Here is a 15,746-nt window from a genome sequence, read left to right as displayed (position 1 = left end):
TAGTTAATGAGCTAAAAGGACTGGAAAGGCTCATTAATATGTAATTTTTGCCAATATTTTGCTAAAATCAACGCATTTAATGTTCAGGGTACTTTTATTTTGCATACTTTTGCCCTGAAACTTGGTCAAAGTGTTTCTAATATGTTCTAATGTATTATATAGTGAAGCAGCCTCTAATTTGCATATTTGCATAATTAATGAGCTAATTTGCATAAATGCTAATTAATTATGCAAATATGCAAATTAGGGCGGCTTCACTATATAATACATTCAACATATTGGAAACACTTGACCAAGTTTCAGGCAAAATTATGCAAAATAAAAGTACCTGAACATTTATGCATGGATTTTAGCAAAATATTGGCAAAAATATATGTAAATGAGCTTCTCCAGTCATTTTAGCTCATTAAGGATCTAAAATGAGCGTTTATTATGTTTCGACAGTATTTTTGTGGGACATGAGAGCACCTCAGACCTATCGAATTGCATTCTGAATACTGAAGCATGTCTTTCTGATATCAAATAATTTTCATTTTTGAAAATCACAATATAATACAAATTTTATGACAAATTATAAAAATTGATATTTTTCAAATTTTTAATATATAACAGTCCTCGGTAAATTATATAAATCTAATGACATATTCTTAAAGTGTATGTAGCAGGGAGGAAAAAGCCGACGGTCAATTGAAAATTTTGACCTTTCATATTGAAGATATGGATTTTTTCCCAAAAGACCTAATTTTTTTGGTGTTTTGGGGAAAAATCCATATCTTCAATACGAAAGGTCAAAATGTTCAATTGATCGTCGGCTTTTCATCCCACCTACATACACTTTAAGTATAAATCATCAGATTTATAAAGTTTACTTCAAGTACTGTTAAATATCAAAAATATCAATTTTTAATGATTTGCCATAAAATGTGTATTAAATTGCAATTTCAAAAATCAAAATTATTTGATATCAGAATGACATTCTTCGTATTCAGAATGCAGTTCGATATGTCTGATGTGCTCTAATGTCCCACAATAAATACTGTCCAAACGTTCATACCCCAGCCCTTAACTTGATTGATTATTGATAAAAACAATAAGATACAAAGAAAATATAAATTGATATATTTTGAAAACCGTATGTCCGATTGACTCCAAACAAAAGGCATATTGATCAGTGTACTTTGCTCTACTCAATTAATCTGTTTAAAACATGTTTAGAGCACTTTTATAATGCCTCCATAACCACCTTAACTTTGGATTTCTTAAACGTATAGTGCATCCCTATTCTACTCATGCTCAGAAATCCGACGCGAATCCATTCATGGAAAGATTCTTGTAAAACAACAACCGGGCAAATATGGATTCACATAATATATTGGCAGTTTACAGAAAGACGAAAATATGTACTAAGTTTGACTCCCGGTTTGACTATTTATTTCTTAGCAATGGAACCCCCAAAATGGCAAATAGTTATGGTATTCTCTTGCGAGAATCTAAATTTGCCCGCACTGCCACAGATTTCTAGGCCTGCCGCTGCAAGACTTCAGGTCAGTAGATGTCATTATGTTTATGATAAAGACTGAAGTCTTGCATGCCTATAGTATACTGGGAATTTCAATTTTAAAAAATTCTTTTTTTTTTTTTTATTTTCAAAAAATATTTTGACATTATTGACACCGGCCTTAGTGGGTATTTCAAAATACAACACAAACGCACGACCGGGACCTTGGAGAATACTAACCAATCACAAGTGTGTTGGCATGGTCGGATTCGTTCGCTAGTACGGTACCTTCAAATAGCGATCCTGACTTTTAGACCACCCTTGCTATATAAGGTAGACATGATGTCCACATTGCTTATTTATAGAGGGCTCCCTTCAACTAAAAAGTTACGACCACAGTAAATGGTTTAACAGTGTAATCTCCATGTACAAAAAATTGAAATTTGAACACCAGAAACTTGAGGATGAAGGCAAAAAAGTTCTGGTACGGTACTTTATCATTGATGTAGAAGTTATCATACAGTGATAGTTTAGAATATTAGATTTAAAATAAAATAATCTCTTTTGTGTAAAATGGATCACTGTGGTGAAAAATGATATTTTTGCTAAACAAATTAATCTGCAAGAAATATTTGGTACATAAACATTATGTAGCCAGAGGTATCCAGTGGTATAAATATCTCAACTTTTTTTGAGAAAAGTGGGGGATGAGGCTGTGGATCACAAAATGCCCTATTAATAGGGATGCCCACTGTCCATACAGTTTCCACTAGAACGATTTTTCATTTACTGTGTGCGGACTGTGCGTGCACTCACACACGTATTGTCTATGGAGAAACTGATCGATACAAGAAATCCCAGGCCTGTTAAATGGCGTACATACTTGTTTTTGATCCAAATGTAGGCCTATATCAGGGTGTTTCAAGAAATTCCTGATTCCACCGGAAAACATTAACCAAACTTTTTCCTGATTGGTCAGTAAATAGAGAGGACCTTCCTCCATGCAGAGATCAACTTTTTAAAATGAAAAATTTAATGAGATGAGAACTACAACAGGTTGAAGTGACACCATTCCGTGCATCAGGTGTTCAAACGCAATTATTTCCGAATTTGGAGTGAATCAGACAAGCAAACTTACATAGTCATAAAATGTAACTATTTTTGAAGACAAAATGTACAGGATGTTAAGAAATTTAAGAATGTTTAAGCCTACCATGCCCATCTCAAATCATGCACTTCTCACTACCATGTCCATTTCATATGCTATCCATCATGGCTTCCATGCACACACAGTGTATTGCTCAATGTATTAAAGATAACCTTTGAGTTGGAGCAAATTTCTCAAAATTGGTAGTGATTAATATTACCAAACTTATGCCATGATGAAATATAATAATTTTTGAAGATAAAATGTGCTGACCGTAAAAGATTGAACAATGTTTAAGACTACCGCCATTCATTTGAAATAATGCACTTATTGTTCATCTCCTCTATGGAGATATTTTCCATGGCGGCCATCTATGATCATGCTTGCGGTTTCACCAAACAAACCATGGGTTTTGAGGTCTTATATTTTTTTGTTGTATGTCAACAAAATCGATTAAATTTTCAGGATGATCTTATTTTCATGTTGTTATAAGCAAATATAATGTTCCAGATAACGCTAGTTAATAAATACATTAAGAAAAAGTACCTTAAAATTGCACTTTCTGTTAGTAATCCTTTTTGGACTTTAACTTTTTAACATGTTCTAGCAGCCCTATATAAAACCGTAACACTCAAAAAGGCCATATCTCTGGAATGAAACGTCCGATTAAGATTATTTAAACGCCAAAATGTTTCTTTCATCAATTCCCAGCCAATAAGTTAGGTCTGAATCAATTTAAAAGTACCGGTACTTCAATTTTTAGTGGACATGCCTACTATTAAGTGTGCCGAGTTTGGCAGTTTCATTCTTACGGAAATCTGATACTTTTCTCGGTTAAGTTGATACACAAATGAGTATTCATGAAATGGACTATAAAACGTCATAATATATGTGTTCTACTTTATTTTGACTGTTTTTTTATTTCTTTGAACACGCCAAGTTTGACAGAAATACTTGTACTCTGTTTTGCATCATCAAGATTTAATTGGTTTTGAATTTAGTCTTGCCCGATCGGGCACAGCTCTTCAGAGTTTTAATTGCCCGATAAAAATTTTGATTGCCCCGGGCTATCGGACAGGCGATTTGTCGCGGCCTGGGAAATTATGAGGTAAAAAATAAGTTCCAGAGAGGGTCACCTGGGCCCTGGGGACCCCTGGTTGATTTGACATGGACTGACCCTGCCGTAACGTTTTAACATTTTACTGCATGGCATTCCGCAAGCACCATCAATTACGCCGTATTTTTCCAAAGATCATCTCATATGAAGTAAGCTGAATGCGATCTGTACTTTTGTTTTGTAACATTCCGATCGCTTTTGATCACCTATTATTCACTCGGTCCGACATCCGGGAACATTGTCCAGTTCGTCCCCTTTGCACTAGCGCGCGCATAGCAACCAGCTCGAGAAAGGGGAACTGAACATGCGCACACTGGTTTTACAAGGCTATTTCCCCTTTGTGACGTCAGCCCGACCAAGAGAATCGGCGAATTTGCTTGAAAACATGTGAGTAAGTTCATGACAAACATAATTAGCATTGCTCGAGAAACACTAGCCACGAATGCCTCGAGCATTCGTGGCTAGTGTTTCTCGAGCAAAATTAGCATGGACACAAATGAAATTACGATGCAATTGCAATACAAAAATGCAATTTGAATGCGCAGCAGATCTATAGAAGGCCACATGTTTTGAACTCGCCACCCTTAGCGTTACATCACAAATATTATGAATTTTTACACCAATCAAGTTTCAAATTAGAATATCTCCACAACTATCAACCCTAAACTAGCAAAAGTATACATTTTTGGAAAGCTGAAGGCAAAAGCAATTTAAATATACACATTTCAACTCACTGTACAGGGTGACCTTGAAGTTATACAGGGTGGAATAAAAAAAATCCAAATAAAAAATGGGTCATTTAATGCATTGCTTATTACTAACTTGCAGTTATAAACTGAAAGTAAACAACATTGATTTGGTTAGAGGTTAGGGGGAGCCTACTGACTCTGGAAGAAAAAAAATCACAGCTGTTTGGTAGACGCGAAATACAGGGTGTCCCAAAATATGTTCAAATTTTTTACAATTCAACATATTTTGAACTGAAACATTTTACCCCTAACCCATACAAAAAAAAGTAAGTCCATATTTAGATTCCTCATCAAATTTCCTCTCAGAAAATGTAAACTTTGACTATGATAGGATAAGTAATTAAAAATTTACAGCAACTTTTAGATTTTGAAGACATCCGCATTGCTTACTAGTGTTTAATATGAAAACGGGTAGTTTTGTACATAAAAGTTTGCATTTTATAGACTAAATCAATCATAAAGAGTTAAAAATGATTAAAAACAATTAGCAGAATTAATAATCTTTCAAAAGGGCTCTTAACCATGTCTGTAGCCCATATCGATGCAAAGATATGATCAGTTGATTCAACGCACACACACAAAATCTTTATTTCCCATAGACTTTGCACATACCGCCACCGCCTCATCCGCCACCGCCTCATCCACCACCTCGGTCATTCTGAACTCAAACAACTCTTAACTCCACTATCTTAGCTGATAAACAATTCTCCTTTGGAGGTCTGTTAGGGCACTTATATAGCTACAAAATGACACCAAACGCACTTCAATACCTTTTGTTTAAGCAGAGATAAAACAATTTGAACGAGTCTCGATTTGGAAAAGCGTAAGAACACCACCATTTTTGGGTGGCGAGTTCAAAACGCGTGGCCAGAAATAACGTGGCCCAGTTTTATGCAGAATTAAAGTTATTTTTTTTATTACTTCCGTGGTCCGAGCTGTGCGCCAAGCGTTCACGAGCGTACACAGAGAAAAGATAAGCAATCACGCTGATTTTAACGCACTTGACAACAAGTCGGTTGACCCATTGGTTGTCTGTTCGGCGCGTAGTAGGCGACCTTGTCACTTTTACGCGATCGCAATTCACCAGCGCGTACATGGACCACGGAAGTAATACAAATTAAACTTTAGACCAGGTCTGGCCCAGACTTGTACTACAAGTGCAGTTTGAGTTTTAAATGTTTTATCAATGTTTACCCATTTGCTAGATTTTAGAGCAGGTTTTACAGCCATGTAGAATATTTCTTCGAATAACTTGCAAATCCATAACATGAACGAATATTTCAAGAATCAAACTTATGAAAATGAAGATTGAGAGCTTACGGTTTAATCGGTAAAATAACGTTAAGCTTTCCGTCCTTTCGTGATCAGTTTCCATTCAAAACAAGCGCCGTACAGTATATTGTCGTACATGTACAGGTCAAAGGTCAACGGATGTCAACAAATTGATTCTCGTATCAGCAAAGTGTGAAAGTTTGCGACGTGTACTTTACATTTATTTTGTAGTATTGTAAGCTATTTAATTATAACGTTTGATGTAATGATATTATTAAACTTCATGTCGAGGTATACTAGTTGCTCACTTTAGTGTTTAGGGTAGCCGGGGCTAATACATCTCAGGGCCACATGGGAAAAGCCTGAAAAGGTAAGCTTATAAAATAAAGCAGAGAAGATGTAATAAAGAGGAGGTTGATCAAGCTATCCTCAAACAAAATATGTGTGAGACCGCTCACGCAAAGTAAATGATGAATCACCCTATTTAGCTGCTTTACAATAGAATACCACAATAGGGTTTGAACCCGGGATGGTGTGATACACAAGTTGCAGCTAACTGCTTTTAGGATAGGTCAGTGTGTGCATGTCATCATGCCATACACACCATGCATGCAGACCCTGTCATCTTGTCAGATTTCAGATAAAATATGACTGAAGTTCCATGGCAAATTATAATTTTTGCTACTTGTTGCCACTTTCAGACTCTATTATTTATGATAAAGAATGTTATCAATTATCAGAATATCTGTATTAGGTTGGCAGGAAATGACAGGAAAATACATAAAATAATAAAATAGAAATGATCAACAATCATGCACCTCTCTAAAAAATCCTAAAATTTCTTCTTTAGAAATGTATATATTTACAAAAAACGGTGGATTTGGGGGGAAATTTTACAGCACTCGATTTCTTTCTTGTATTATCCACAACATGTGGTATCCCATCCAAGCATCAGGTCCTTAACACACGCGTTTCATACTTTTTAACAAATTCTCTATAGAAACATTGGAAATATTTTCAATTCTGAAGTGAAAATTGGTCAACCATGGGCGGTCACACACATAACATCATAGGGTATTTCAAGTGGATGTCTAACTACTTGAGAATAAAGCACTATGAATAGATGCGACAGGATTACCTACGGGATTATCTCAAGGATATAATTCCGTTGACCCTCCTCTTTATTACATCTTCTCTGAATAAAGGCAAGCTCATTTTAAACAAGTATTAAAGTTTGATAATTTTAAAAATATTTAACAGTCCTCATATAGTCATAGTAAACTTTATAAATCTAATGAATCTACTTGAAGTGTATACATGTATCTGGGATGAAAAGCCGACAATCCATTGAAAATTTTGACCTTTCATTTATGCATTTTTTTCCCAAAAGACCTATTTTTTGTGTGTGTTTTTTTTGAAAAAAAAATCCATGTCTTCAATACAAATAAGTCAAATTTTCAATTTATTGTCAGCTTTTCATCCCAGCTACAAGTACGTACCCTTTTATAGAGTCTACTTCAAGGAATGTTGTATATATCAAAAATATCAATTTTTAATCATTTGCCATAAAATGTGTATTTTATCGCGAATTTCAAAAAAATCAAAATTATTTGATATCAGAAGGACATTCTTCATATTCAGAATGCAATTCGATATGTCTGATGTGCTCTCATGACCCACAAAAAATACTGTCTTAGAAACGTTGTTACCAGAGCCCTTTGTATTTTTTTAAGATCTTGCCAAACGCTTTCTAAAAACACTTATTTTTTAAAAATCGGATGCAGAGATCCGGATATGTTCATAATTCAAATTTGCAGATATTGGTCAAAATTTGGACAAAAATTAATGGTGGTATTTATGTGCAAAAATAGACCCTGAAACTCTTATTATGAAATTGCATTTTTAAATAAGAGTACCGGTACACATGATTTTGTAGTACATGTACATGCCTCTAGCAACAGCTGGAACTTTGCTATTTTATAAAAGATTAGTAACCATGCCATCATTTAACTGAATTTCATGGTTTCTAGGGTCTAATTGTTATCAAAATTCTTAAATTTGTATACATTTCAATGGGAATTTGGGGAAAAATTGCATTTTTTAAAAGTCTGAAACTCTGCATACTTGTATGAACAATTTTGAAAACGCTCATGTGGGAAGTTGCTCATTATGGTCCCCGAAACTGATGATAACTTTTATGGAACCGGCCCATTCATCAATTTGTGGTGAAATTATGAAATAAGTCCCATACATGTAGACACCTAAACACAAGCATAGTTCAAAGCATTGAAAAAAAAAATTTGTTACATCAGGAAACTGAGAATTTGTTTCATTCTAGCTGAAATGAATAAAATAATATGTGTTTAGGCCAAAAAAAAAAAAAGGTTTGTCTCACGAACATTTGCCAAAAAAAGCTAAGTGCTATGCTTTTTTTTTTTTTTTTTTTTTTGGTTTAGAAGCTATGCTATTATATCTATGTTGTAGGTAGGGCTCACAGATGTCAGAGGAGGACTTGTATCCCAACTGTAAGGGCAACATTACTCATCATCAAGTTGGACTGGCTTTGAACCACATTCACAAACAAACTAAGTTTATGATTTCATTCTGAGAACACTCAGTGTACTGTAGAAAGGACACCATCAAGACTTGTTATTGGTAAACATCTTGGTGTTGGATTGTTATCTGACTGTTATCATGAGGCAATTGAAGGGAAAGGTAAAGGAAAACCGCAAGGAGAAGAGAGAAAGGAAAAAGGACAACATGGAGAATAAAAATACTATTTTGACTATAGTGCTACCCACTTTTGCTGCCTTATTTGCCTTACTTGTGATGTTTATATACTTCAACTCAAGGCCAAAAGAAATACCATCTGGCTAAGTTATAGAAGACAGAGATGGGGAATTGTTTTAGACTGTAATATATTTGGATAGAATGTATTGGTAATTGGAAACACAGTTCAATACTTTTTAAGGGGACAATTTTGTGTGTTACAATGTACATTAATATTTGTACCTTTTATAAGCTGATACACAATCTTTGCTATGCTACAAAATGTAGTGTATTAGTGAAGTGAAATATGGACTGTTCCATTCAACGAGGCTTCTCATATTTCACCGAATGAAAATATTCTTTCCATGAAATGAATAAAAACATTCAATATAGATTACTTTTCTTCCACTTAATTTTATAAAAATCACCATGAAAACAAAATAAATTAAAAATGTATTTATTTTAGGAGCAACACCCACTCCTATAATCGGTGAGTCGAGGTGGTCAGCGTGCGCGCTATATGCTTGTATTTGTCAATGTTGCCAAGGTAGTTGCGCATGCAGAGTGCAATGGAAAATGGAATATTGCAGAGTGCAATAGTCTTTTTTCTAAAAATGGCAAAAATAATCAATAGTAATTGACCAATCAAAGGATAAGAATCTTTGTATAAGTTATTTAAAATACAATGGATATTTGTCAGAATTACTATGTTGTTTCTTAATGTAGTATTGCATTTTTTCATATCATATAAAAATATGACATGGTTGTGAGGAATGGAAAAGACATATAACACACCAAAATTGTATGGGGGCAGGATCAATGTTATTCGCCATCGTATAAGTGAATATGTCATACCTTACATGTAGTTATTGGATCACACTTGGTTTGCAGTTTGCACACCTGTTAGCAACCCATTGACTTTGTGTTGTGATCATTTCGATCATGGTTCCAAACACAGGTAACATGAACTAGTTAACCTGGCAAAGATTGATTTTGATATCACAATACGATGGCGATTCCTTGCCCTGAATCAATCAAAGGTAGGCCATTACAAGGGCAAGTACATCAATATCATTAGAACTCTTTGAAGATGTTTGCATCTAAAGTCAATGATTTAATTGTTTTGATAAATCAATTAACCATGGCACTTATGTATTATAATTTAATGGCACTTGTGTATTATAATTTAATATTTTGTAATAGACAGGTAATATATTTTTACCATGCTTTCAATACAGTGTGTTCTTGATATTCAGCAAACATAAACATATTCTGAAATGCTGAGTTGGATAAAGGTCATGAAAATGTTTTATTACATTCAGTTTGTGTGAAAAAAACGCTACAAAAATAATTTAAGATTTAAAATTATGCATGTGTTCCAAAAATATTTTGTCAGCAGTTTTGGCAGCAACTTTTTATAAATATGAATAGAGGTTGTGCATATGACGTATCATACCGTAAATATGGCAGACTACTCAAATGCATTCAACAAAAGCATTATTGCAATCTACTGCGACAGTTCATCTCACACACATAACAAATGCACTACGATCAAATAGGTTGATAACAACATTTGATTGAATAGACTGCGCTGCGCCATGATTACGAAGAAGGGCATCGGTTCAATTCCTTTTTTGGAGCCAATCAATAATTTCACGCATAACCTCTATAAAGTATAATTTTATTCCATATAACCCCACATTCTAGCAATATGTTTCCTGGTGACCTTTTATCCAAAGGTTTTGTGTTTGCTGGGTAGATTGAATCTTGATTTTCTCATGTTGAAATTACAATATTGTAACATTTTTTCAAATTCTTTTATGCAGATTTTACGATTTTGTTTGTACATACCTCCATGGAAATGGTTTGATAAAATAAAATATTAATATATTGTAAAAAATAAATCCATCCCAGGACCCAGTTCCATCTCAGTATTACACATGGGGGTTCTTACTTGTTGGTTGGGTTCCCATGTTAATGCAAGAGTAAACAGGACTAGCATGTAAAAGGGACAAGAGTATCAAAATCTCCACTTGTCATAGGACCAAAAGGCTATCAAATTTGCTATAATCCAATCATGATGAAAGTGTAGGAAAAGGTATTAAAACATACTGGTACTATGAAGTTATAGATAAAGTTCTTTTTTAATTATCTTACACCATGTTTAGTCCCATTTTCAGCACATCTGACACAACCATGGGAACCCTACTTAGACCACAAGGACCCCTGTAAAACGTGTAATTATAGATTAGTTTTATTTTAGAAATGCTAGTAATTGAAGGACCATACACTCCCATTGCACCATGCATAACAAACTAAGTACACCTCAATAAATAATGTGCTTATATGGCATTATTTTCAAACTCTGTGCATCATTGATATTAAAAGTTATGATCAAAATATTGTAGTATGTTAAACTACAGATCATTTTTAGAGGTGACAGAAGTAATGTGCAAGAGTACACGAAGCAAATATTGTGCCATATTCAATAAGCAAGAGAATAAATAAGGTGTAGTATGTAGGCATGGTGCAATGGGATTCAAAAACTAAGCATGTTTTTGATGTCTGGACCTTATATTACAAGCAAAGCAAACCTAATTTCACCCTTTTGACATTCAGTTTTGTAATAAGGAAATTCTGTCTCTTTTATTCAGTCATAAAACATTCTGTATAAAACTGAATGCCACCATATTAAATATTTATTTTACAAATTCTATTTGCCTTACCAGAGACATGTGAGTAGGCTCCTATAAGCTCTTGAGATGTTCTTTCAAATATCAATATCCAGGTAAAACAATCGGTATCATATGTATATTTTTCTTTATTCTATTTGGAATTTATTTAATGAAATGTATGTTTAATGAAGATTCTGTCTTTGTATGGAGAGTGTAGGTTTCAATAACATTTCAATTAAACTTCAAGAAAACATTTACAGTTTGATTTGTCAGGTTATTGCTGTGTGGTTGATTCACAATAAGGGAATGGTCGTCAAATATATGAGCAGTTGTAGAGATGATTGTAATTTTAGCTGAATCAGGAAGCTGCAAATGCAGTTGACCACACTGTAAGGAGTAGATGACTGAATTGTACTAGGATACAGCACTAAAGGTTTTGAATAAAACCAAATATTATTTGTTTTGCCATAAACAGCTAAAAGTGCAATCTTAATCCTTTAGTTTGACATAATATACAATTCTATATTCCCTTCAATTTTTATGAAATAAAACATCAAAATTCTACATGTTCAGCTTTTGCTACACTACATGTAGACAGGGGCATAGCCAGCTTTCTTGGTCAGGGGGGACAAAATAAAATTTTGGGGGCACAGACGAAAAAAATTGCAGTTGCATCATACAATACATAGAGACTGTATGTGTTCGAGCTTCCCGAAAAGGGCCTTATTGGGATGATGTGCGCGTAGCATGAAAAAATGGTATTTTACACTATTTTCGCCCATTATCCGGCTAAAAGGGCTTTATTATTTACAATGTATGTGCAGCGTGGCGGAATTTTTTTTTTATTTTACACTATTTTGGCCCTGACTTTTGTTAGAAAAGGGCTCCTTGCCCTTTTTCTTTTCCTTTGCCCTCCTGATTTTCTCTTTCATTTTTTTGTCAGAGGGGCACTTTTTCTTTCATTTTTTTTGTCAGGGGGGGCACTCTGCCCCACCTGCCCCCCCACTGGCTACGCTTACTGCATGTAGAATAGGAAAGCTCAAAGACTTCTGCAGGACTAATTTCACTATAATATGTTAAATGTAGTAATGAACTTTTCAGCAGCAGATAGCTCTTGTTGATGATTTCAGCAGTAGATAACTCTTCTTGATGAAGTCAGAAGCTGTCAGCAGTAGATAGCTTTCATTGATGATGAAGTAAATTATCAGCAGTACAAACTTTGAAGTTTGAACTCATTTGGCGGTACATATCTCTTGTTGAAGAAGTGGCGAACAACCCAGCAAACACAAAGATGTATTTACAACGTTATAAACAAGTTTGGGCTTGATTCAAAACGTTGTCGGGTTGTATAAAGGCCATGAAAACAAGTTTAATACCTTTGATATGAAAACATTTTAAATACATTTGATATGAAAGATCAGTCTACAACAACATGTCAAAATGTTAATGTAAAATATTTCTTTTGCAAACATTTTTGCAGAATATTTTGTCAACTCTTAAACAACATATTAGAACGTTTCGGATCAAGTTTTCATGAATGGTGTTAGAACGTTATTAAAACGTTGTATACCTTTTATATAACCCGACAATAAAACCTTTTTTTATAAAACGGTTTGTGCTTGCTGGGAATCAGCTGTAGATTCAGCAGTAAATAGCTCTTTTTGATGAAGACAGAAGCTGTCAGCAGTAGACAGCTCGTGTTGATGAAGTAATAAGCTGTCAGCAGTAGATAGATCTTGTGGATGAAGTAGTGAACTATTCAGCAGTAAATAGCTCTTCTTGATGAAGTCAGAAGCTGTCAGCAGTAGATAACTCTTGTGGATGAAGTAGTGAACTATTCAGCAGTAAATAGCTCTTCTTGATGAAGTCAGAAGCTGTCAGCAGTAGATAACTCGTGTTGATGAAGTAATAAGCTGTCAGCAGTAGATAACTCATGTTGATGAAGTAATAAGCTGTCACCAGTAGATAGATCTTATTGATGAAGTAGTGAACTATTCAGCAGTAAATAGCTCTTCTTGATGAAGTCAGAAGCTGTCAGCATAACTCTTTTTGAAGTAGTAAGCTGTCAGCAGTAGATAACTCTTGTTGATGAAGTAGTAAACTGTTCAACAGCAGATAACTCTTGTTGATGAAGTAGTGAATTATTCAACAGTAGATAGCTCCCGTTGATGTAGTAGTAAACTATTTAGCAGTAGATAACTCTCGTTGATGTAGTAATAAACAGCAGTGCATAGATGTCATTGATGTATTGAATTATCAGCAGTAAATAGCTCTAGTTGATGAAGTATTAAACTCTCAGCAGAAGCATAGCTTTCATTGATGATGCAATGGACTATCAGCAGTAGAAATCTCTTGCTGAATGAAGTAGTAACTGTTCAGAAGTACTCTTATTGATGAAGAAGTGAATTATTAGCAATAAATAGCTATTAGCAGTAGATAGCTCTTGTTGAAGAAGTAGTAGACTATTAGCAGTAAATAGTCTGTTGATGAAGTAGTGGACTATCAGCAGTAAATATATTATACAAATATTGACTGCTATGAGGGGCATGGTTAAAATTATAGGCCCGCGGTGATCTCAAAACCATGCTATGACCCAAGGCGCAGCTAAGGGTCATAGCATGGTTTTGAGATCACCGCGGCCTATAATTTTAACCATGACCCGAATAATGCAGTCAATATTTGTTTTATATACCGCATTAATATAGATTTTTGTCATCTGATTGGGTAAAAGGCCTATTTTATTGTTCATTTTAGGCCATGGTAAAATTTACAAAGAAAGTTTTTCGTTATGACCCGATCGTTGGCGCCGCGTGCGTAATGCGAACATGCCATCGCACGCGTAGAGTTTGATCGGGGCGCACATGAAAATGACTATGCCCGGGGAATAGTCTTTTTAAAAGACTATTGCCCGGGGAAAAGTTCAAAAAGGAGGGCATAGCTAATTCAATGACTGCACTTGAGGTATATAAAATGAAATATATAACTCTTGTTGATGAAGTCAGAAGCTGTCAGCAGTAGATAGCTCGTGTTGATGAAGTAGTGAACTATTCAGCAGTAAATAGCTCTTCTTGATGAAGTAGTAAGCTGTCAGCAGTAGATAGCTCTTGTTGATGAAGTAATAAGCTGTCAGCAGTAGATAGCTCTTGTTGATGAAGTAGTGAACTATTCAGCAGTAAATAGCTCTTCGTGATGAAGTAGTAAGCTGTCAGCAGTAGATAGCTCTTGTTGATGAAGTACTAAGCTGTCAGCAGTAGATAGCTCTTGTTGATGAAGCAGTGAACTATTCAGCAGTAAATAGCTTTTCTTGATGAAGTAGTAAGCTGTCAGCAGTAGATAGCTCTTGTTGATAAAGTAATAAGCTGTCAGCAGTAGATAGCTCTTGTTGATGAAGTAGTGAACTATTCCATGCTCGCTCTCGCAGGTTTTCTCCGGGATCTCCGGTTTCCTCCTGTATCGCAAAAAATCGGTGATTAGTTGTTTGGTTATCAAAACTTCCTTCACCCAATGGAATTTGGGGAGCTGCACAGATAATTGGTGGATGTTACAATCTAAATGCGGATAGGTGTGCGCTGTTCGGCAGCAACTGGCCTAGTTGATGCGACCTGATTGTGATGATTCACCATTGCAGCGAAATTACAGCGCTTTGAGTCCTCTAAGATCTGGAGAAAGGCGCTTTATAAATCCAAAATTTATTATTTTAGAAACTTATTTATTATTCAGCAGTAAATAGCTCTTCTTGATGATGTCAGAAGCTGTCAGCAGTAGATAGCTCTTGTTGATGAAGTAGTAAGCTGTCAGCAGTAGATAACTCTTGTTGATGAAGTAGTGAACTATTCAGCAGTAAATAGCTCTTCTTGATGAAGTAGTAAGCTGTCAGCAATAGATAGCTCTTGTTGATAAAACAATAAGCTGTCAGCAGTAGATAGCTCTTGTTGATGAAGTAGTGAACTATTCAGCAGTAAATAGCTCTTCGTGATGAAGTAGTAAGCTGTCAGCAGTAGATAGCTCTTGTTGATGAAGTAATAAGCTGTCAGCAGTAGATAGCTCTTGTTGATGAAGTAATAAGCTGTCAACAGTAGATTGCGATCTTGTTGATGAAGTACTGAACTGTTCAGCAGTAAATAGCTTCTTGATGAAGTCAGAAGCTGTCAGCAGTAGATAGCTCTTTTGATGAAGTAGTAAGCTGTCAGCAGTAGATAGCTCTTGTTGATGAAGTAGTAAGCTGTCAGCAGTAGATAGCTCTTGTTGATGAAGTAGTAAACTATTTAGCAGTAAATAACTCTCGTTGATGTAGTAATAAACAGCAGTGCATAGCTGTTATTGATGTAGTGAATTATCAGCAGTAAATAGCTCTAGTTGATGAAGTATTAAACTATCAGTAGTAGCATAGCTTTCATTGATGATGCAATGAACTATCAGCAGTGGAAAGCTCTTGCTGATGAAGTAGTAACTGTTCAGAAGTACTCTTATTGATGAAGAAGTGAATTACTAGCAATAAATAGCTATCAGCTGTAGATAG

At 35.0% G+C, this 15,746-nt stretch overlaps 1 protein-coding gene across 1 annotated transcript in view; it reads right to left on the bottom strand.

The window, feature by feature from the left end:
- The window catches only part of LOC140154692 (uncharacterized), a 35,006-nt gene extending 29,100 nt beyond the window's left edge, over positions 1 to 5,906 (bottom strand). Inside the window, exon 1 of the mRNA XM_072177259.1 lies at positions 5,832 to 5,906. The gene's annotated coding sequence lies outside the window, so the exon portion shown is untranslated. The remainder of the gene's footprint in view (positions 1 to 5,831) is intronic.
- Between the last annotated feature and the right edge of the window lie 9,840 nt (positions 5,907 to 15,746).

This window comes from Amphiura filiformis, chromosome 6, assembly GCF_039555335.1.
Source record: "Amphiura filiformis chromosome 6, Afil_fr2py, whole genome shotgun sequence".
Lineage (NCBI taxonomy): Eukaryota > Metazoa > Echinodermata > Ophiuroidea > Amphilepidida > Amphiuridae > Amphiura > Amphiura filiformis.
This window is presented reverse-complemented; position numbering and strand designations above follow the sequence as displayed.